Source organism: Pseudophryne corroboree, chromosome 3 (genome assembly GCF_028390025.1).
Source record: "Pseudophryne corroboree isolate aPseCor3 chromosome 3, aPseCor3.hap2, whole genome shotgun sequence".
NCBI classification, from domain to species: Eukaryota; Metazoa; Chordata; class Amphibia; order Anura; family Myobatrachidae; genus Pseudophryne; species Pseudophryne corroboree.
In genome coordinates this window covers 616,690,703-616,715,978 of record NC_086446.1, presented here as the reverse complement: position 1 = coordinate 616,715,978, position 25,276 = coordinate 616,690,703, and the positions used below count along the sequence as shown (strand labels likewise).

The 25,276-nt window shown below is 41.7% G+C and overlaps 1 protein-coding gene across 13 annotated transcripts in view; it reads right to left on the bottom strand.

Annotated features, from left to right (window-relative positions):
- The window catches only part of PLCE1 (phospholipase C epsilon 1), a 624,299-nt gene that overhangs the window by 239,728 nt on the left and 359,295 nt on the right, over positions 1-25,276 (bottom strand). The window contains exon 1 of one of the 13 annotated variants that reach the window (XM_063961648.1): positions 1,181-1,336. The exons of the other annotated variants lie outside the window; for them this stretch is intronic. The gene's annotated coding sequence lies outside the window, so the exon portion shown is untranslated. Of the gene's footprint in view, positions 1-1,180; positions 1,337-25,276 lie in introns of those variants that run through there. 13 annotated transcript variants of the gene reach the window in all.

Below are 25,276 nucleotides of genomic sequence, written 5' to 3'. Positions count from 1 at the left end.
AGTATTTCTACAAAAAACAACAACAACTCAATACAATTATAACAGTACATGTACAGTATGCCTAGCTGTCATGGTTACTAGATTGGCAAACAATTATATTGACTGTGTGGGAATACCTGGATTAAGTTAGTAAACAAAATGCAATAAATGGTTCCTGTAATTCATGAGAACCTTCCTGGGTTTAAAATATATATTACACATGTATGAATGTAGCCAACAGACTGATGATATACAATGCCTGGCACTTCAAAAACAATACTAACCACAATAAACATAGCAGTGGACAGACAGGTTATACTGAAAGACAAGTGATACAGTCAATTGAAAATGCACCACAACGAAGGAAACAAACAGGAACAAAATATGAATTGCTTTCAATTAGTAATTAACACAAATATAATTAACACAAATAGTTTATAGCAAGTTTAGAAACACGTCTAGGCTAGCGTGATGAAAAACAGCCTATTTTGTCTGAATATATCAATCATATTGTCTGCCTTCTTTTAATCAGAGGGCTGTAAGCTATTTGCCAAAATAACAGGGTAAAAACACATATAAGATATACACATTCTCAATGTGCCAAGTTACTCTGAATACATGGAAAATCAAAGAGAATGTCTTAATATAACATTATGAAGTAATAGCCACAACACTTGCTCTATTACTTTTATACAAAATAAAAACTTGGCTGAGACACTGCTTTCCTTGGCATTTACTTAAGTAACACGCCAGTCACCACTGCAGTATGTGAAGGCTCGCTCTATGAATATGCACTTTCAATCTTCCAAATGGAATAGAACACGTGTGCTGCTGAAAACACACAATATATGTAGTAGTGTATGTACATGTAAATAAGCCTTTACACATACACTGAACTGTGACAAGCCACAAAAAAAGAAATATTAGTACAACAGTTATATTCAAGCGTAAAAGCCATCATCTGTCTGTGGTGTCTCAGTTTGACTTATAACTGTAAAAATACATAGACCCAGTGAAATGTGATTTGTTGCTAGTCGTTGAGTATTTACAAAACAGTGATGGCAACGTTCAATGTGTCTGTTTAGGAAAGCTGAACATGATACCCAAGACTGTACAATGTAAGAAAATACTTATCCAGTTCTTGGCAGTGCTATTTCCCTGCTCGCCAACAGTTATACACAATTAGATGTATGTGTCTTACCTGTCAATGTACCTTCCACTGAAGAGTCATATCTTTCTAAAATCCAGGATGAACAGGTAGTGTGGTCCGAGCGTCCCTGAATGACAGCATGCTGCACTTGTCCACACTAACTGTCAGGTAGCAGCTGCTCAGATTTAGGCTGCAAACTATGGCCAAATGCATAACTCACATGCTTTGTATAAGCCAGAAGAAGAAATGCATTTGGCTCGCTAGTGACAAGGTCGAATTACCCACCTCCCCCAATAAAAGTCTGTTCTGTGACTCAGAAGAGGAAGTGCAGCACTACATAACCTTCCAGACACAAAAAGGAATATAAAACATATGAACATCTACATATACAGTATGCGCTACTAGATAAAATAATTTACATTATGCAAACTGGAAATATTGTCTGTCTTTCCAAATCCAAGTTCTGGAGGAGGAATATGTGATATAAAGGTGGTTAAATGGTAAGCAACATGTGTATAATTTAACTAGCATACAATATACCATCAAACCTACATTGAAACCCGAGTGGAAGAGACTCAGTGTACATTACAAAGAACCCAATCAGTATATCTTAAAATTAAGCAACCTTAAACAAAAAAATCAGTAAAAAATTCCTTTCTATACAAACAATACTAATCCATCAACATACAGTAGATGCCACGTTCCAAACTGAGTAAGTCATACTCCTTTTAGACTTAAAGCCCCCCAGGTTTTGCCTTAAATTGGACATACACTATACAATTATCTGTCAGATAATCTGTGGTTGGAATGAAAACCTTGTAATAGATGAGAGCAACTGACAATCGACCATTTGCTACCAAACACTGGAAAATGGACAAAACCTGTCGTTTACACAAATTGGTTGAATCACGGACAGGTTTTGTCCATTTTCCACTGTTTGGTAGCAAATGGTCAATTATCAATTGCTCTCATCCATTACCAGATTTTTGTTCCAACCACAGATTATCTGACAGATAATTGTATAGTGTATGCCAAGTTTTAGACCGAAAGGCTCCTGAAGGAATAGCCCGGGTAGAGCGTCCCAGTATTTCATCCCAGGTCGCGACCTGGTTTGAAGCCAGAATCAACCCAGAATGCGGTGCAGTGTTAACGGTAAGCCGGGTCAAGGCGACCCAGCACACGTTCTCTGCATTGGAGTCGGCAGCGCTTGGAGATGATCAAATTCCCAGATGCTCTGCCAATCTGAAAAAAGTGTATCAGTCTATTTATTAACCTAAATTAAATATAAAGATGGCACTCCAGCGTTTGTAGAAGAATGCCAATGTGTTTATTAGGGTAAAAAATAGCCAAAGATATCAGCAATGTTTCGGCATAGCTTTGCTCTTTGTCAAGCTTGATAAAACCTAATAAACACATTGGTGTTTTTCTACGTTTTTTATTATATATTTGTCAAATCATAAAAATCGTCCAGAAAGGGGAAGTCAAACATATTTCCTATTAATTGATGCTTACATCAAATCGTAATACAACTGATGTGTATAAAAAACACATATTCAAAATACAAACAGCTATTACTGCCAATCAGTCATCAAACCAGTCTTGCCTACCCTCCCACATTCAGCGGGAGGCTCTCGGTTTTTAAAAGAGCCTCCCGCTGCCCCGCAAACCTCGTCAGCCCTCCTGGATATTAAGGTCGAACACTGAAACCCTAGACTGCGCGTACGCAAGTCCGGAGAGGCCGGGGGTGGGGCCTACTCGGGAGACTTCAGGGCAGCCACTGGAGTGTTGTGTGCAGCAGCAGCTATCCTGCTGTGCACACTGAGATGCCGTCTGAAGAAGGGCATTGCTTCCCTGTGGCTGGCCCCTCCCACCACACTCAGCAGCGTGTATCTGCCCAGCAGCAGCTTTCCTCGCTCTGCTCCTCGGCTCTCTGTGTATGTTCCCTCCCACACTGTCCTGAGGTCAGCTCCAAGTCCATACAGGTAGGAGCAACAGAGCCAGCTCGGTACAGAGTGTAATGGGGGGGTATATGTACTGTGGCACTGGGTAATAATATGAAGGGGGGGTAATCTGGTAGAGAGTGTAATATAGGGGAGGGGGGAATGTATGCGGTGTATAATGTCACGTGCTGGGTGTAATATGGGGGAGCTGTGTATAATGTGATGTGCTGGGTGAAATACAGGGAGGCTGTGCATAATGTCATGTGCTGGCTGTAATATGGGGGGGCTGTGTATAATGTCATGTGATGGGTGTAATATGGGGGGCTGTGTATAATGTCATGTGCTGGGTGTAATACGGGGGGGCGGTGTATAATGTAATGTGCTGGGTGTAATACGGGAAGGCTGTGTATAATGTCATGTGCTGGGTGTAATATGGGGGGGTGTATAATGTCATGTGCTGGGTGTAATGTGTGGGGGCTGTGTATAATGTAATGTGCTGGGTGTAATATGGGGGAGGCTGTGTATAATGTCATGTGCTGGGTGTAATATTGGGGGGCTGTGTATAATTTAATGTGCTGGGTGTAATACAGGGGGGGCTGTGTATAATGTAATGTGCTGGGTGTAATATGTGGGGGGGCTGTATATAATGTCATGTGCTGGGTGTAATACGGGGAGGCTGTGTATAATGTAATGTGCTGGGTGTAATATGGGGGGCTGTGTATAATGTAATGTGCTGGGTGTAATATGGGGGGCTGTGTATAATGTAATGTGCTGGGTTTAATATGGGGGGCCTGTGTATAATGTCATGTGCTGGGTGTAATATGGGGGGCTGTGTATAATTTAATGTGCTGGGTGTAATATGTCGGGGCTGTGTATAATGTAATGTACTGGGTGTAATATGGGGGGGTGTACAATGTCATGTGCTTGGTGTAATACGGGGAGGCTGTGTATAATGTAATGTGCTGGGTGTAATATGGGAGGGCTGTGTATAATGTCATGTGTTGGGTGTAATACGGGGGGCTGTGTATAATTTAATGTGCTGGGTGTAATATGGGGGAGGGGGGCTATGTATAATGTAATGTGCTGGGTGTAATATGGGGGGGGTTGGGATTGGATGATTGGCGGTCGGTATCCCTTCGGTCAGCATACCGACGCTGGGATCCCAGCCGCCAGATTGTCTGCAGGGGGGACGAGTGCAACAAAGCCCCTTGTGGGCTCGGTGGCTCGCTGCTGCGCTCACCACAGGTTCTATTCCCACTGTATCGGTGTCATCGACAGCCACAAGTGGGAATAGTCCCTGTTAGTCGCAATGCCAACTGTCGGGATTTCTAGCGGTTGGGATCCTGACTGTAACATGATTACATCCCATATGGAGGGGCTGTGTATGCAGTGTGTAATGTGGTACAGGGTGTACTATGGGGGGGCTGTGTATAATGCAACGTAATCTGGTACTGGGTGTAATATGGGTGAGGGGCGCTGTGTATGTTATTTATGTCATACATCCTAGCTGTCCTGATTTTGGCAAGACAGTCCCGTTTTTTTCACTGACTGTACCGCTGTCTCACCTGCAGGCATCAGTGTCCCGCAGTTGGGGGGAGGGGCAGTTGGCAGACCTTAGCAGAGCAGCAGTGTGTAGACACTCTGTGCGCATGCGCACAACATCTATTCACCGGCAGAGAGGACACAGGGCATGGCCAGTAGCTCACAGAGCGCTGTTCTCGCCCCCATAGTCAAAAAAACAGGGGCATGGCTCGTAATCGCGGCACTTCCTGTGAGGCTACATCCCTATCCATGAGGACATGCCCCTAATTCCGGGCACGCACCTACAGCGCGCACAGATGTCCCTCCTGGAGGATTCAACAAGTTGGGTGGAATGTTATAATGTAAAGTGCTGGGTATAATGCTGCCTTTTTCTGCTTTTAGTACTATACTGTAGTTTTCACCTGCCATTGCAGAACACACCCCTGATTGCAATAAATACGCACATGGGTGGAGCTAGACACAACCCCTGGGCGGAGCGAGAGACGCCCCTCAACGGCGCATTTTGCTGCCGCCTGGAATCTCCCTGAAACTAGTTTTCAAAAGTAGGCAAGTATGCATCAAACTATGCAATAGGTAGAATATATATACTGTACAAGCACATTAAAACCATACTGTGGTATTGGCAAGTATTACAGTATAATCTTTGCATAGAGATGTGATCATTATCCATAACTAGTCTTCACCTTAGGCTGTTTAAAGGGCAAAATGCCCCCTGCCTCTTTAGCATCGCCCTGCTAAAACAGCCTGCCGTTGCCGCAGTCACCGTTGCCGCACACGCGCACAGCATAATTCACATTAAATGGAGAGCTTGGGGGAAGCCACAGTTTGGGCACGCCCACATTAGTGATGTTGAGGGGGCTGGATCTCCCCCAACTGTGACATAGGCAGGGTTGCGACCCCTTCCTGGCTGGTCACGTCCCCTTTTCTTGCACCTCAATGTTATCCTGAGGTGAATACTAATAACTGAATATTGATAATATTGTTGATAATATTTCTTAACTCACACAAAACTTATTGGACCCACTTCTTCACGTTCACATCCTCCTGACCCCAAGCCAACAGTGCTGTATGACCATGCCGCCCATTAAGAACCTTTACAATCTGGTAGGACCATTATGTAACAGGTAACGTGTATCAATGTCTATTTCCCTATAGATTGTAAGCTTGTGAGCAGGATCTTGTTACCTCTGTCTGTTATTAACCTGTTTTGTTCTATTACTGTTGATCCAACTATAAAGCGCAACAGAATATGCTGCGCTATATAAGAAACTGTTAATAAATATTAGTTATTATATTATTCTTATAGGATTAAATTGCAGAGAATTCACTTATTTCCAAAATCATGTCGTTTTAGTTAATTATGTTACTACAAACTACCCAAGCATGATATTTGCTCGCAATGCTCTACACCAGACATTGCATAACTTTCCTGTCACTGTTTAAATCATCCGGTTTTGTAGTACATTGCTGATGGAAACAAAACAGTTTCTTAAAAATAATATATATCTAAATAATAATAAATATCCAACGTAATCCATGAACAAAGGTTTCCTCATTAGGATTCTCTTTACAATATTACATCTTTAAATTTGTGCCTAGCTAATTACCATCCGATTGCCCTCCTAAATACAGATGTTAAATTATATGCTAAACTTATAGCTAATAGGCTCAGCCTGCTATTGCCATCCTTAATTCATCAGGACCAGGTGGGGTTAGTTCAAGTCTTTCCAACCATTGTCACAACCCAAAGAACATATGTAAATTAGTTGTATTATAATATACTTATTTACATCTTTGTTATTTTTACTCTGAAATTATTCTATACTTTTAACATAGCAGCAACAATAGCATTTCTGAGTTCCCTTCCTACAGTGTTTAACTATTTATAATTATGTGTCACAACTGAGGGCCTGAGCTGACGGGAGGCAGCCTCAGTTGTAGGGGCTGAGATGTACCGGAACCTGGGAGGTTGTATCAGACCCCTGGACATGTAAGTAACATGAAGAAGAACCGCCCGAAGGCGTGACCACGACAACTTGAATAAAAGTCAATGATGTTTATTTATGACAAACTCCATGCATCACAGTAGCAGTAAAAGAAACATAAAAGTCAGCAAAGAATAAATACAGTTCCTGGGAACTACAGGGTGGCAGGAGCCACAGGGCACTGGTAGTGTGAGATAGTTCTTATAATCTTCTAGATGGAAAGTCCTTACCAGGCCCGACTGTAGCAATGGAGATAACCCAGGATTGTACCAGCTGGTGTTCCAGGAAAAGCTGGGCTGCTGAAGATAAAACGGCTGCTGTGGATACTGGCTGGAACCAGACTGTTGTTGGCACGGAGTGGATACTGGCTGGAACCAGTTAAATAATAAATGAACTTGGGAGCGATGAAATATGAGCTGAAGTTAGGAGTTAGAGAGCGGTGAAATTATAATACCGGTGGAGAGTGGTAAACTGTAAAAAGGACACCGGCCCTTTAAGAGAAGCTGTACTCTGCTGGAAGCTGGGCTGGAAGCTGGTAATGTTGTAGCTGGAAACAGATGAATCCAAAATGGATCGGAGAGTCAGGCTACACCGCAGGTGGAATGCTGGTGCGGGTCTCTATGGTGGAAGTCTTGAGACAGGAGCTGGAACCTGGAAGACAATCACAGGAGAGAGACAAACAGGAACTAGGTTTGACAACCAAAGCACTGACGCCTTCCTTGCTCAGGCACAGTGTATTTATACCTGCAGCAAGGAAGGGATTGGCTAGGCAATTATGCAGATTATCAATACTGAGAACAGATTGGTGGAAATGATCAGCTGACAGAATCCAAGATGGCTGCGCCCATGCAGACACTTGGAGGGAAGTTTGGTTTGTAATCCATGTGGTAATGAAAACAGTAATGGCGGCGCCGGCCACCGGAGACAGGAGGCGCCAGGCTGACAGATGCACATCCAACCACGCGGACACAGCGGAGGCCGCGGCTGATGTAATCGCCACTCAGACACTCTGCATGCAGAAGTTCAGGGACGGCGGCGGAGGCCGCGGGAGACGCCATGCCAGGTGTAATATGGCGTTTACTGTGACAGCGTCCCAGAGTGACAGGAGAGGATACAGGAATGTACACATCAGGATAACAGATGGGATCCGGTCCTGGAGCGCTGAGCCAGCCTTAGGAGGCATCTGATGGGTAAGAAATGGCGTCCAGATACCCGGATCGTGACATTATGCTTGTAAACAATTTCATTGTGGTACAAACTATATATTCAAAACAAAGTACGGCTGAGTACACATTAGAAAAATGTATCTGCATACCAACAATCACACAAACAGATTTGGCAATTAGGTAAGCTATATACACTTCCCAAATCGTCCGCTCGATAATAACTAACGATATTATCGACCAGTGTGTACCAAGCATAAGTTTATGAAATTGTGTGTGTGTGTGTGTGTGTGTGTGCTCATTTCACTTGCTAGCATTACTAAATTCATAGCCAGACAATCTTTAATTTTAGTCAAAGAATTTGACGGCAGATAAGAACCACTTGGCCCATGTAGTCTGCCCCTTTTTTACCATATTTTTACTTCAAACCTTATTTGATCCTTATTTCTTTGTAAGGATATCCTTATGTCTATCCCATGCATGTTTAAATTGCTCTACTGCCTTTGCCTCTACCACCTCTGATGGGAGGCTATTCCACTTGTCCACTACCCTTTCTGTGAGGTAATTTTTCCTCAAATTTCCCCTGAACCTACCTCCCCTCCAGTTTCAGTGCATGTGCCAGTGTTTTAATATTTCTCTTTATTTGAAGAATGTTTCCCTCCTGGACTTTGTTAAAACCCATGATATATTTGAAAGTTTCTATCATGTCCCCCCTTTCCCTTCTCTGCTCTGCTCCAAACTATACGTATAGGTTGAGTATCCCTTATCCAAAATGCTTGGGACCAGAAGTATTTTGGATATCGGATTTTTCCATATTTTGGAATAATTGCATAACATAATGAGATATCATGGAGATGGGACCCAAGTCTAAGCACAGAATGCATTTATGTTTCATGTACAACTTATACACACAGCCTGAAGGTAATTTTAGCCAATATTTTTAATAACTTTGTGTATTAAACAAAGTGTGTGTACATTCACACAATTAATTTATGTTTCATATACACCTTATACACACAGCCTGAAGGTCATCTAATGTGTATTAAACAAAGTTTGTGTACATTGAGCAATCAGAAAAAGGTTTCACTATCTCAGTCTCACTCAAAAAATTCCGTATTTCGGAATACTCTGTATTTTGGAATATTTGGATATGGAATACTCAACCTGTATTGAGATTTTTAGTGTTTCTGGGTATGTTTTGTGATGTAGGCCATGTAACATTTTAATTGCCCTACTTTGTACAGTCTCTAATGTATTACTCTCCTTCTGAAGATATGGCCCCCAGAATTGAACACAGTATTCTAGATGAGGCCATACCAATGACCTATACAGTGGCATTATTACTTCTTTCTTTCTGCTGCTAATACCTCATTGCTTTGCAACGTTGCTTACCAGCTTTAAGTCACCTGAAATAGTGACTCCTAGATCCCTTTCCTCCTCAGTAGTTTCCATTATAGTGCCATTAATACTATATTAAGCCCTTGGATTTTTGAGACCCAAGTTCATGATTTTGCATTTTTTGGCAATAAACTGTAATTGCCACGCTCATAACCATTTCTCTAGTCTACCTAGATCAATATTTTTTTTTTACCGCTCCTAGTGTGGGGAATGTAGTCAGGTGACCGGCGGACGGAATCCCGCTGGACAGTATACAGACGACGGGATCCCGGCCGCCAGGATTCCGTCAGGGGGCCCAGGCCTATTCCCACTCATAGGTGTCCACAACACCCATAGAGTGAGAATAGAACCTGGGGCGAGCATAGCGAGCCACCAGCGTGGCGGCCAGGATCCCCACGTCGGTATGCTGTCCACCGGGATTCCGACTGCCGATCACCCAACTCCTGGTGTGTTTACCCTGTTGCATACCTTTGTGTCATCTGCAAGAAGGCATAGTTTACGCTTTTGTGTGCCATTTACAAAGTAAAGGAGCATGTATCTTGACTGTGCCCCCTAACTACAAGAGGTATTTTGTTGAAAGCAGGTGTATAGAGGTCACTATACTTTGATCTCTAAAATAATTAGGCAAATAGACTGTACTAATTGATAACAGCACAGATGAAAAGTGTTCCTCCATATCTGATTTTTTTCCAGATCACTGGGATTTTTTGTTGCTTAATAAAGTTTCTCTACCAGAAGTTGTCAAATAGAATGACCAAAAAAGGAGTATATTGATATAGTTGACTACTGCCTGCTATGCATAAGTCAAATTGTATTTAACTTGGATTATTTAATCTTAGGGTAAAAAAAAAAAGATAAAGTAAAAAACTTAAATATTTTGTTCAATTTCTTAGTAAAGGTAGATTGTGGCCTCGGCAAGAAATTTTAGTTGCCACTTTCTGTCCTTGACAAAACAGGCAATTAAATCTGTTTAATGTTATGCAAGAAACAACTGTAAAATATGGCAACTCTTACGCCTTTATGAGTATTTAGTTATGGATTTGAGTTATAATGCTTTGATTCCCAACAGAAGTAAAACAACAAAATAAAGTTTATAAAATGAATGTGTTATAATGAAAACAAAAGAAAAATGTGATCAAGTAAACAATGATAACAAACATATTGGTAGAATGAAAGTGACCTTGATGAAGAGAGGTCAAAGAGGCCACCAAAGTCTCATAAGGGAACCTTATGCCAAGCAAGGTCCTGGATATAAAGAGACGACAATTCAGGCCATGAATAGCTCGTCATGTACTTAGTATGGGCTTGCTAGCCAAGGGCTATTTAAGTAGGTGTCGGTAGTCACAGCCGTCTTTTCATTGCTGGTATAACTGAGAGAAATCATTTTTATAGTAAATACTGTATAGTGATATTTTCTAAAGACACTCAACAGCCTAAATTCTATTGCTGGAGTTTGGAATATTTATGAAAAAGCTACAAAAACACTGGCCCACACATCACATCTTAAATACGATTAAAAATAAATCCAACCCTGTAAATATGCTTCTGGTGATGCTATATTAAATAATATTATAACAAAAGCCAGATTATGTCCTTTGTAATTAATAAAATTTAGCCACAGTTCATGAAAAAGTACAGTATTCCTAAAAGTTAAATTACTCATCTAGTAAATAATATGTAAAAGAGATACTAAAAGAAATTCTTCAAAATGAAGTTGCATAACAAAAATAAATGTGCTGTTTTATCCAATTCCATATTCATAAAATATATACATCACTGGCGCTACAAGTCAGAAAGCATAATGATGTATGTCACTGGCAGTGGCAGATTGAACTGTGATCACACTAATTCCAGCTAACAATAGATAACACATTCCTTGCTGATCAAAGAATTGAACTGAGAGATACGGGTCAAATGTGTTTGGTGCTGTGCTAGCTACTAAAGCGCTTGTGAAACACCAATTTAGGTTTTCAGTTATTTTATGCCACCTTATTTTTGGAAGATTGTGGTCTGTGCTGCATTTACAGTTAGCAGGACCCGACTACATGTGTACTATCTGCAATAAGAGCTACAGAACTGGCAATATTTGTATAATCTGTAAAGAGGGTTATACTTACAGATAGTAAGGATTGGCTACATTAATATCGCCTGTGATTATAAAATAAGAATTTACTTACCGATAATTCTATTTCTCGGAGTCCGTAGTGGATGCTGGGGTTCCTGAAAGGACCATGGGGAATAGCGGCTCCGCAGGAGACAGGGCACAAACAGTAAAGCTTTAGGATCAGGTGGTGTGCACTGGCTCCTCCCCCTATGACCCTCCTCCAAGCCTCAGTTAGGTACTGTGCCCGGACGAGCGTACACAATAAGGAAGGATTTATGAATCCCGGGTAAGACTCATACCAGCCACACCAATCACACTGTACAACCTGTGATCTGAACCCAGTTAACAGTATGATAACAGCGGAGCCTCTGAAAAGATGGCTCACAACAATAATAACCCGATTTTTGTAACTATGTACAAGTAATGCAGATAATCCGCACTTGGGATGGGCGCCCAGCATCCACTACGGACTCCGAGAAATAGAATTATCGGTAAGTAAATTCTTATTTTCTCTATCGTCCTAGTGGATGCTGGGGTTCCTGAAAGGACCATGGGGATTATACCAAAGCTCCCAAACGGGCGGGAGAGTGCGGATGACTCTGCAGCACCGAATGAGAGAACTCCAGGTCCTCCTTAGCCAGGGTATCAAATTTGTAGGATTTTACAAACGTGTTTGCCCCTGACTAAATAGCCGCTCGGCAAAGTTTTAAAGCCGAGACCCCTCGGGCAGCCGCCCAAGATGAGCCCACCTTCCTTGTGGAATGGGCATTTACATATTTTGGCTGTGGCAGGCCTGCCACAGAATGTGCAAGCTGAATTGTATTACACATCCAACTAGCAAAAGTCTGCTTAAAAGCAAGAGCACCCAGTTTGTTGGGTGCATACAGGATAACAGCAAGTCAGTTTTCCTGACTCCAGCCGTCCTGGAACCTATATTTTCAGGGCCCTGACCACATCTAGCAACTTGGAGTCCTCCAAGCCCCTAGTAGGCGCAAGACACCACAATAAGCTGGTTCAGGTGAAACACTGACACCACCTTAGGGAGAGAACTGGGGACGAGTCCGCAGCTCTGCCCTGTCCGAATGGACAAACAGATATGGGCTTTTTTGAGAAAAAAACCACCAATTTGACACTCGCCTGGTCCAGGCCAGGTCCAAGAGCATGTTCACTTTTCATGTGAGATGCTTCAAATCCACAGATTTGACTGGTTTTAAACCAATGTGTTTTGAGGAATCCCAGAACTACGTTGAGATCCCACAGTGCCACTGGAGGCACAAAAGGGGGTTGTATATGCAATACTCCCTTGACAAACTTCTGGACTTCAGTAACTGAAGCCAATTCTTTCTGGAAGAAAAATCGACAGGGCCGAAATTTGAACCTTAATGGACCCCAATTTGAGGCCCATAGACACTCCTGTTTGCAGGAAATGCAGGAATCGACCGAGTTGAAATTTCTTCGTGGGGCCTTCCTGGCCTCACACCACGCAACATATTTTCGCCACATGTGGTGATAATGTTGTGCGGTCACCTCCTTTCTGGCTTTGACCAGGGTAGGGATGACCTCTTCCTGAATGCCTTTTCCCTTAGGATCCGGCGTTCCACTGCCATGCCGTCAAACGCAGCTGCGGTAAGTCTTGGAACAGACATGGTACTTGTTGGAACAAGTCCCTTCTTAGCGGCAGAGGCCATAAGTCCTCTGTGAGCATTTCTTGAAGTTCCGGGTACCAAGTCCTTCTTGGCCAATCCGGAGCCATGAGTATAGTTCTTACTCCTCTACGTCTTATAATTCTCAGTACCTTAGGTATGAAAAGCAGAGGATGGAACACATACACCGACTGGTACACCCACGGTGTTACCAGACCGTCCACAGCTATTGCCTGAGGGTCTCTTAACCTGGCGCAATACCTGTCCCGTTTTTTGTTCAGACGGGACGCCATCATGTCCACCTTTGGTAATTCCCAACGGTTTACAATTATGTGGAAAACTTCCCCATGAAGTTCCCACTCTGCCGGGTGGAGGTCGTGCCTACTGAGGAAGTCTGCTTCCCAGTTTCCATTCCCGGAATGAAACACTGCTGACAGTGCTATCACATGATTTTCCGCCCAGCGAAAAGTCCTTGCAGTTTTTGCCACTGCCCTCCTGCTTCTTGTGCCGCCCTGTCTATTTACGTGGGCGACTGCCGTGATGTTTTATCCCACTGGATCAATACCGGCTGAGCTTGAAGCAGAGGTCTTGCTAAGCTTAGAGCATTATAAATTTACCCTTAGCTATATTTATGTGGAGAAAAATCTCCAGACTTGATCACACCCCCTGGAAATTTTTTCCTTGTGTGACTGCTCCCCAGCCTCTCGGGCTGGCCTCCGTGGTCACCAACATCCAAAACTGAATGCCGAATCTGCGGCCCTCTAGAAGATGAGCACTCTGTAACCACCACAGGAGAGACACCCTTGTCCTTGGATATAGGGTTATCCGCTGATGCATCTGAAGATGCGATCCGGACCATTTGTCCAGCAGATCCCACTGAAAAGTTCTTGCATGAAATCTGCCGACTGGAATTGCTTCGAAGGAAGTCACCATTTTTTTACCATGGCCCTTGTGCAATGATGCACTGATTTTAGGAGGTTCCTGACTAGCTCGGATAACTCCCTGGCTTTCTCTTCCGGGAGAAACACCTTTTTCTGGACTGTGTCCAGAATCATCCCTAAGCACAGGAGACTTGTTGTCGGGATCAGCTGCGATTTTGGAATATTTAGAATCCACCCCTGCTGTTGTAACAGTATCCGAGATAGTGCTACTCCGACCTCCAACTGTTCCCTGGACTTTGCCCTTATCAGGAGATCGTCCAAGTAAGGGATAATTAAGACGCCTTTTCTTCGAAGAAGAACCATCATTTCGGCCATTACCTTGGTAAAGACCCGGGGTGCCGTAGACAATCCAAACGGCAGCGTCTGAAACTGATAGTGACAGTTCTGTACCACGAACCTGAGGTACCCTTAGTGATAAGGGCAAATTTGGGACATGGATCCCGGTTCGTTATCACTGCTCTGAGTGACTCCATCTTGATTTGAACCTTTGTAAGTGTTCAAATTTTTTTAGATTTAGAATAAGTCTCACCTAGCCTTCTGGCTTCAGTACCACAATATAGTGTGGAATAATACCCCTTTTCTTGTTGTAGAAGGGGTAATTTAATTATCACCTGCTGGGAATACAGCTCGTGAATTTTTTCCCATACTGCCTCCTTGTCGGAGGGAGACCTTGGTAAAGCAGACTTCAGGAGCCTGCGCAGGGGAAACGTCTCGACATTCCAAACTGTACCCCTGGGATACTACTTGTAGGATCCAGGGGTCCTGTACGGTCTCAGCGTCATGCTGAGAGCTTGTCAGAAGCGGTGGAACGCTTCTGTTCCTGGGAATGGGCTGCCTGCTGCAGTCTTCTTCCCTTTCCTCTATCCCTGGGCAGATATGACTCTTATAGGGACGAAAGGACTGAAGCTGAAAAGACGGTGTCTTTTTCTGCAGAGATGTGACTTAGGGTAAAAACGGTGGATTTTCCAGCAGTTGCCGTGGCCACCAGGTCCGATGGACCGACCCCAAATAACTCCTTTTCCTTTATACGGCAATACACCTTTGTGCCGTTTGGAATCTGCATCACCTGACCACTGTCGTGTCCATAAACATCTTCTGGCAGATATGGACATCGCACTTACTCTTGATGCCAGAGTGCAAATATCCCTCTGTGCATCTCGCATATATAGAAATACATCCTTTAAATGCTCTATAGTCAATAAAATACTGTCCCTGTCAAGGGTATCAATATTTTTAGTCAGGGAAACCGACCAAGCCACCCCAGCTCTGCACATCCAGGCTGAGGCGATCGCTGGTCGCAGTATAACACCAGTATGTGTGTATATACTTTTTATGATATTTTTCCAGCCTCCTGTCAGCTGGCTCCTTGAGGACGGCCCTATCTATAGACGGTACCGCCACTTGTTCTGATAAGCGTGTGAGCGCCTTATCCACCCTAAGGGGTGTTTCCCAACGCGCCCTAACTTCTGGCGGGAAAGGGTATACCGCCCATATTTTCTATCGGGGGGAACCCACGCATCATCACACACTTCATTTAATTTATCTGATTCAGGAAAAACTACGGTAGTTTTTTCACATCCCACATAATACCCTCTTTTGTGGTACTTGTAGTATCAGAAATATGTAACACCTCCTTCATTGCCCTTAACGTGTGGCCCTATTAAGGAATACGTTTGTTTATTCACCGTCGACACTGGATTCAGTGTCCCTGTCTGTGTCTGTGTCGACCGACTAAAGTAAACGGGCGTTTTAAAAACCCCTGACGGTGTTTTTGAGACGTCTGGACCGGTACTAATTGTTTGTCGGCCGTCTCATGTCGTCAACCGACCTTGGCGCGTGTTGACATTATCACGTAATTCCCTAAATAAGCCATCCATTCCGGTGTCGACTCCCTAGAGAGTGACATCACCATTACAGGCAATTGCTCCGCCTCCTCACCAACATCATCCTCATACATGTCGACACACACGTACCGACACACAGCACACACACAGGGAATGCTCTGATAGAGGACAGGACCTACTAGCCCTTTGGAGAGACAGAGGGAGAGTTTGCCAGCACACACCAAAAACGCTATAATTATATAGGGACAACCTTATATAAGTGTTTTCCCTTATAGCATCTTTTTTATATATTTCTAACGCCAAATTAGTGCCCCCCCCTCTCTGTTTTAACCCTGTTTCTGTAGTGCAGTGCAGGGGAGAGCCTGGGAGCCTTCCCTCCAGCCTTTCTGTGAGGGAAAATGGCGCTGTGTGCTGAGGAGATAGGCCCCGCCCCTTTTTCGGCGGCCTCGTCTCCCGCTCTTAACGGATTCTGGCAGGGGTTAAATATCTCCATATAGCCCCCGGAGGCTATATGTGAGGTATTTTTAGCCAAAAAAGGTTTTCATTTGCCTCCCAGGGCGCCCCCCTCCCAGCGCCCTGCACCCTCAGTGACTGCCGTGTGAAGTGTGCTGAGAGGAAAATGGCGCACAGCTGCAGTGCTGTGCGCTACCTTAAGAAGACTGAGGAGTCTTCTGCCGCCGATTCTGGACCTCTTCTCGTTTCAGCATCTGCAAGGGGGCCGGCGGCGAGGCTCCGGTGACCATCCAGGCTGTACCTGTGATCGTCCCTCTGGAGCTAATGTCCAGTAGCCAAGAAGCCAATCCATCCTGCACGCAGGTGAGTTCACTTCTTCTCCCCTAAGTCCCTCGTTGCAGTGATCCTGTTGCCAGCAGGACTCACTGTAAAATAAAAAACCTAAGCTAAACTTTTCTAAGCAGCTCTTTAGGAGAGCCACCTAGATTGCACCCTTCTCGGCCGGGCACAAAAATCTAACTGAGGCTTGGAGGAGGGTCATAGGGGGAGGAGCCAGTGCACACCACCTGATCCTAAAGCTTTACTTTTTGTGCCCTGTCTCCTGCGGAGCCGCTATTCCCCATGGTCCTTTCAGGAACCCCAGCATCCACTAGGACGATAGAGAAATACAGTTATATACAATCTGCAACATTGTTTCCAGTGATATCTACTGGGTAGAGACATGGGTGATAGATGCAGTAATTAAATCCTCCATGAAGTATAGATGGGAAACGTAGCCAGCACGGACATGTAGATCCCCAATAAATAAATAAATAGAGACTGTGCAAACAATAGTGTATTAATTGGTATAAACCATATTCCACACTGTATTATGACTGACTTTAGGTTAACAATATTGAGCTATTCCATATAGAGAAATAATAGGAACAGCAGTGTATGCAGCATTTATATATGGTAGGTGCGATACTCAGTGGAGGCTAAATATATCAATTCCTGAGGAAAGAAGCAGCGTGCTCTACATAATTTGCTATAAACATTGATGTGAATTTTATAGTTTTATTTGTGTAAAAGCAGAATACAGAAATTCGATCACATTATTGGGTTGTAGACTGAGACAATCAAATCATCTGAGTTTTGAACATATGTATTTTAATCCAGTTTAGAAAGATTTTTTTCACACTGAATATTAGTCACCATAATGACAATTATATGTCTATGAACTGTTAAAATAGCCATTTGCTTATGAATTTTTCTGGGGGATGCGTGTCAATGTATGTGACAGCTATGAATTAAATTTTCACCCCCTTTATTTTAAAGAGTGTCATTAAAAGTTACGTTTTAAATCACTAATCATATCAATTTAAAATTAATCTATTTAAAAGAGTGCTCCAAAAAAGGCAATCCCTGTTTTTTCCGGCAACTGCCGGTATCTGTGTGTCTGTAAGGTTTAAATGTGATTATTGGAGCACCTCCAGCTAAATAAACCCAAATTATTATGGGAAAATTATCAGTTAGCTGGTTAAGCAACATGTAAATAATTTATTTGGTTTAGGTGCAGGGTATATTACATTTCTACACAATCTTTGTACATAGCATTCAACCTCGGTGAGGGATAAGATGAACAGGATTTGTATCAGATCTAAAACATCCCTTTAAACAGAGGTGCGATTTAATGGTCTCTAATCGAAGCTGGCTGATGAACAGTCAGTGCTCTGCTGAAAGTAAACTGCATAAGCTGCATGAAATTTTCTTTGTTTTATTATGCATTCCTGCATTGATGACCTCTATATGTTTTTTTCAATGGTCTGATAAAACTATATTTAAAATTAAAAATTAAAAAAGGTAATAGAAAACACATCTCACTGTCTTTATCAGCTTACCGTTACTTTTTACAATTTGCACCTGCTCTCTTTTTCCCCCATAAAGTCCCAAATAGCACATGAATGCAAACAGAATAATACATGAAATAAAAAATTTAGATTACTTTTGTATAAAAAAACAAAACAAAAAAAAAACAAAAACAAAGTAAAATTAAGGTCAGCCACTGACTTGTACCACTAGCAGACATTTCCCTGATTATTACACATAATCATCACTTTTATTTCTGTACTGGGTTTCAGGAAGTGAGTGCACCTCCAATTTCCAGCAACCAACAAACATGTCGGTGACTAACCATCTGCACATGTTGGTATGTCTGCAAAGAGATTCACAGCCTGTCAGAGAGGAAAGCATCTATTCTATATTGGCATATTACACAGCAACTTGTATCCCTTCTATCATAGAGTTTCTTACAGCACAGAGCATAACTCTCTAAGAATAAGTACTGAACATACAAGAACCCTTATGAGGCGATATATTCAACAGAAAGACCTAATAACTAAGAAAAATGAAGTGCTGTTTGACCAAAAAACTGTTTCACAAACACATACGTATAAATAAAACACACGGCCAGTGCGCACAACAATTCAGCAACTATTACCTTATCATACTTTAAAAAAAAAAAAGTTACAAATATTATTAAAGGATATTTTTCTTTCCCTAATATGAAAAAAATCACTGAAGGGTCCTTTAATTGTGTTAGAGCTGTCAGAGAAACAGCCACTCATAACTATTCCGTTTGTATGATGTCATGCAATGATAAAAAGCAATCTGTTAAATTAGCTATTCACTACCCTCAGTAAGACATTGGTTGCTGCAGCAAATAGAAACTTTCACTGATGTATCCCCCACATAGACACAATTGGGGTTAAGAGCATTGCTCAAACCACTCTATCAATGTCAAAGCACATGCAAACAGTGGTAGCAGCTCAATCATTCTGGAGATAATTATATCAGGTGCTAGAAAAGGGGAGGGGTCACAGCAGAGAGGGGGGGGGGGGGGAGTTGCTCCCCCCAGCACACTGACTATTACCTGTAACAATACTTGAACCTATCTGGTAATAGAATATTTGTTACATAAATTTGCAAACACATGAATAAGCTGCTGAGTCGCGTCAAGGCTTCTCCGATGTCAGCAGTCCTGACACCACATAATAGCCGTGCCCACATAGGGCCATGTGATTTATCTACAATAAAAAGGCTCATACAATCTACATATCTACATCCAGATTGAGGGCTATCTTAACTGAGAGACACCCCTAAGATCTCCCATTAGCATTACAAGGACCAGCATGCCTTCCAAATGCTGCTCCCATTCAATGTTTTCTCACACATGCAGATAAACAGTGTAACAGCTCAATCATTCTGGAGATAATTATATCAGGCGCTAAAAAAGGGGAGGGGTCACAGCAAACAGCAGACAGAGAGGGGGGGGTGCTTTTTCCCCCTGGTATTCCCCCAGCAAACTGACTATTACCTGTAACAATACTTGAACCTATCTGGTCTATGTCAAAGCACACTAAGTGTAAAGGTGCATACACACGTTGCGATGTTACCTTACGATTTTGATTTGTCAAAATCATAAGGAAAATCAGTGCAAATCGCACTGTGTACACAGCGATCAAAACCGATGCGCGCTCCCGTGGGGTCAGTATCTGAGAAAAGATAGACTGTGCAGGCAAGTCAATCTTGACTATATTGTGTACAATCTAGTACATAGTAAAGTCAAAATTGGCACTTAGTCAAAATCTCAAAGTCAAAATCTCAAGTAAAGATAGTCAGTATTGGTGGTACAGGGCTCCGGGGAGTTCAGGGGAAAACGCAAAGTCAAAACTGGAGCTAGTCAATATCTCACCGTGTGTATGCACCTTTAGTCAGTTATTTCAGGCAAATCACATAGGGGGTAATTCCAAGTTGATCGCAGCAGGATTTTTGATAGCAATTGGGCAAAACCATGTACACTGCAGGGGAGGCAGATATAACATGTGCAGAAAGAGTTAGATTTGGGTGGGTTATTTTGTTTCTATGCAGGGTAAATACTGGCTGCTTTATTTTTACACTGCAATTTAGATTGCAGATTGAACACACCACACCCAAATCTCTCTCTCTGCACATGTTATATCTGCCTCCCCTGCAGTGCAAATGGTTTTGCCCAATTGCTAACAAACTTGAAGCTGCGATCAACTCAGAATTACCCCCATAATCTGCACTGTGGCATTAGTAAAATAGCAAACTTTCTTTAATTGCTGATAAAGTCCAAATGAATATAACTCGTACAGTTCATGTAGCATGATACTTCAACAATCAGGTGTAGTATATCTTAAGGGGGGTACTCACGGAGTGATCGTTGCTTAAAATCTAAGCAATCTCACTAGATTGCTTAGATTTTAAGCAGTGATCACTCTGTGTGTACCCCCCACAGCGATAGCGATGCGTGGCCCCATGCATCGCTATCGCTGGTGCTAGACTGCTCAATCTAGCAGGTCGCTTATTTCACGGTTCGCTCAGCACACATCTCTCCCCAAATCAGGCCGTAAATACCCAGCGCAAAGTAGTAGATGAAGATCTGTCATGGGATCTGTTAGATAATCAGTTTAATCATTCTAAACGCGTTTCTTTACATGTTTGTTTGTTCTTACCCAGGAGTGTAAAACAATATAATCACCACCACACAGCTATAATCACTGATGACAGAGACTCACAGGACTGTAGAATGAGTTGTCAGAAGGCCTTGCTATGCAATCTCTTCTAATGGTTGGTGGTTGTGTCCTCAGGCATTGGTCAGTGTATTCTTTCTCCTTCTTTGCTTGGTTTCCCTTGTGTTATATTCCCCACAGCAATGCTGGTCTGTCTCCTGTGGTGATTTTTCAGATCAGGGCAAGAAAAAGGTCTTATAACAACACATTTAACATGTAACGTATTTTTCATGTACTGTATGAGGTAAAAATTGCATAATTGCTTTGAGCATCAACTGTGTTTTATTTATTTATTTGTATGTATGTATGTATGTATGTATGTATGTATGTATGTGTGTGTATGAATAAATAAAAACTTGTTTTTTTTTTGTCAAACAGCACTTCATTTTTCATTAGGTATTTGTGGTGGGAAGTTTTAGTAAGCCTCCATTTTGCAGAACAGTCCCCTATTTGGCAGTTATGGGCTAATATCATTTTTGAAAGTGAATCTTAAAATGGTTTGCCAAAATCCTGTCAAATAGTGCAGCTTTAGTTATCTCATAAACCCAGATGAGGCTGGTTTCATCCCAGATCTCAAAGCATTGGACAACTGGCACAAACCAATTGACCTATTCTACAGAGCAAATAAAGTGACTACTCCAGAAGTGATGAATCCAGGCCATTCACAGAGTTACAGAGTTTATGGGGTTTATTCAATTGAAGTCGGATCCATTCCGACATTCATTTGTTGGAATGGATTCCACCAGGGCTATTCAAAGCAATGAAAGAAGAAAAGAGAAAAGAAGACTCTTTTGTTTGGGGACACTCTTTTACATTAGCTAAAATGTAACTTTTGTTACATCCCTTCATAAAAAGACCTACAGTAATTAAACAAAGTGAAAAGTTATAGAGTATTCCAAATGACACAAAAAGAGAGTCCTATATAATTTATGAGTACTGATGTTAGGCTCCTCTATACATCATATAAATCACCTACCCCCACAATAGATGCAAGATGACAGAAAAATAAGCATACAAAATATCAATCCACAGACCAAAAAAGACAGTTTCTCAACAAATAAAACCGGCAGCAAACAAACCCCACATAATCTAGGATTGGAGGAGTAAATGTTTTACAGGTTGAGTATCCCATATCCAAATATTCCGAAATACGGAATATTCCGAAATACGGACTTTTTTGAGTGAGATAGTGAAACCTTCGTTTTTTGATGGGTCAATGTACACAAACTTTGTTTAATACACAAAGTTATTAAAAATAATGTATTAAATGACCTTCAGGCTGTGTGTATAAGGTGTATATATGAAACATAAATGAATTGTGTGAATGTAGACACACTTTTTTTAATGCACAAAGTTATAAAAAATATTGGCTAAAATGTCCTTCAGGCTGTGTGTATAAGGTGTATATGTAACATAAATGTATTCTGTGCTTAGACTTAGGTCCCATCACCATGATATCTCATTATGGTATGCAATTATTCCAAAATACGGAAAAATACGATATCCAAAATACTTCTGGTCCCAAGCATTTTGGATAAGGGATACTAAACCTGTATATACACATTAGTCACTAATATCATGCCCCTCCTACAGATGTCCTATAAGATGCTCCTCTATATCACCTAAATCTGTAAAGCATATAATCATTGGTGATGAAAGCTTGAAGGCATCGATATACACTGCTCAAAAAAATAAAGGGAACACTAAAATAACACATCCTAGATCTGAATGAATGAAATATTCTTATTAAATACTTTGTTCTTTACATAGTTGAATGTGCCGACAACAAAATCACACAAAAATTATCAATGGAAATCAAATTTATTAACCCATGGAGGTCTGGATTTGGAGTCACACTCAAAATTTAAGTGGAAAAACACACTACAGGCTGATCCAACTTTGATGTAATGTCCTTAAAACAAGTCAAAATGAGGCTCAGTAGTGTGTGTGGCAGCAATCAGGTCTGAATCGGCCCCATAGTTTTCCCCTTGCACTTTCGCAGACAAGAATGAGATGAGAGAATAGAACTCAGATATGAACAGGGAACTGTTCACTGCCCCAGATCAGTGTTACATACGATAGAGAACAAGCCACATGAGGAGAAATGCGGGTCTGACGTCATGGCGGTTCCTGTCTGTGCAGTTTATATTCCTAGTACACACATTTTGATTGCAGCAAGGGAACGCTGTATCCCACTATCCACTGCACAGTATTTACTGACAAAACACTATCTCTAGTATGGAGATACAGCATCTTCCCATTGGGCTCATAAGAGCATTTTTCTACTAACTGTTTATGTTATGAAAACAATATGCTATGCTCTTCTTTACTTTTGAATTGTGTTCTCTTTATCAGATCAGAATGGTAAATATGCCAAGGTCAGGTTCAGAGGCTCAGAGTCAGCATAGTTAATGCAGGTCTGGATTACCAGCACAGGTTAACAACAGTAGCAATGTAATTACGGAGTAGCCTGAGCAAGGTATAGGGACTGCCCTTTAAACACAGCTATATGTACAGTAAAGTGGTATGACTTCAGTGAATGCAGTTAGACTTATGACTATTAGTATTTTTAGTGCTTAGAGTGTTACCTGAATTCTTCTTTCTCCTGCATACAGATAGACTTTTGCCTGCTGTGAGTGATTCAACTTGGACTCTAACAAATGATCATAAGGCCCTGTTACCAGTGAGTATCTGAACTATATAAACCTATTTTATGGTCTTATTTACCCCCAAAAAAATGAAAATAGGAGAGGAAAGCTTTTTGATCCTCCTCATTGGGGCTCTCTCATCACCATATGTCTTTATCAGCAACTAAAAGCACAATGCACTGGACAGATACGCTTCAAGTTATCTTTCCTTTTTTTTCTTTTCTTTCATGAGGATTTGCAGTTGGTGTACACATAAGGGGGTTGCACAAAGTAGCATAAAACAACCAGCACAAATATAAAGAATGCTGCACATACTGTATGCAGAAGACAGAATTTACATGGCGTGAATTGCACACAAACTATATTCACCAAACATAAATAAATGATTGAAAACGGATTTTAAAAAAAAAGTTGAACCAGCCAAGATTACAATAAAGATTTCACAATATAATTAAAACAGATATTCAGAATAAGTTAAATATCAAATACTCTCTCTCTAAGTACTGCAACATTATTTAAAAAGTGGACTATTCAGTGACTTCACAAGTAAAAATGAGAATTTTGTGTGACTACCAGGTTTGGACTGCAAACCAGTGTAGATAGCAAGCAGTCCCCCTATGTAACAAAAAAGAGTGGTGGATTCATACACAAATTAAAGAATAAGGTATGGTACCGCAGGCACAATGAGCATTCTTTCTAGGTTATCTTTTTTGTGCACTGGGATGAATTCTCTTTATTCAGCCTGCAGCAGGAAGTCAGTGTAAGACAGCACAATATATTTTACTATTATGTATTATAAAAGAACATCTTAAGTATAGGTTTACTGTCAGTAAAAATATTAACTAAACATTAATGGACAATAAACAATGTTTTTGTGGCTACGGCAGGGCTTTTCAACTGAGCAGTCCACAGGGGTGCCACCAGAGAAGAGTAGCAGGGCCATACCAACCAGTGTGGGATCCGTTCAATTTTCCGGCTGTCGGGATCCCGGTGGTCAGGATACTGAAGCCGGAATACCGACAGCAGACAATGCCGCCAGCCGGAATCCTGGCAAAACAGGACTATTCCGACTCGTGGGTGACCCGCAAGGGGACTCTGTGCGCTCGCCCCGATGTCTGCATTCAGGCAAACGGGATGCCGCTGTCGTGATATGGACAACCGGCATCCCACCAGCCGGTAAATCGTACTGATTCCACCAGTGCACAGCCAACAGAGGAACATGGAGACGAGAAGAAAGAATGGTAAGTAAGCCTGGTAGAAGTAAGACTGGTAGAAGATGAGCTGGCGGAAATAAGAAATGACAGAGGTCTGAAACTGAAAGTACTCATCAACAGGAAGCCTGTGGTACTATGGATACCGCTAATGGATGTCTCATGCAAAGTCGACCCTATAACTCCAACTGGAAGAATTTATGTTATGTCTCCTGATGACACTTTAAAAACCACTGAGGCATTGTTAAACTATCTTCAGCTAACATTGTTGACTGACTAATACAATGTCACGTATTTCGATTCACCTTGATTTATATAATTAAACTAATGAAACCATCAAATCTATTACCACCTATTACTACTTGTAATATACCCGTCTTTTTTTTAAATAAACTACCTTGCTTTAAAATTATTTGTAATTATGAACCCATAGTTTTAAATTTTGAATTTTTACTTTTTTTGTCGACGCACTGTGAGATAATCATGATCAAATATTTCAGTTTGAATTTAGAAAAAGTTTTACCTTACATAACCTACTGTGTTATTGTGTTATATATCATAGGAAATGGCATAGAAAACACAGTAAAATGAGACCACTCCCACCTCTGTAGCTTAAGTAGGAGAACTGCTATGGTGAGTTAAAAATATGCTGGTTGTGCGTTTTTCATAGATATTTGAAAACTTTACATAGCCATATTTTG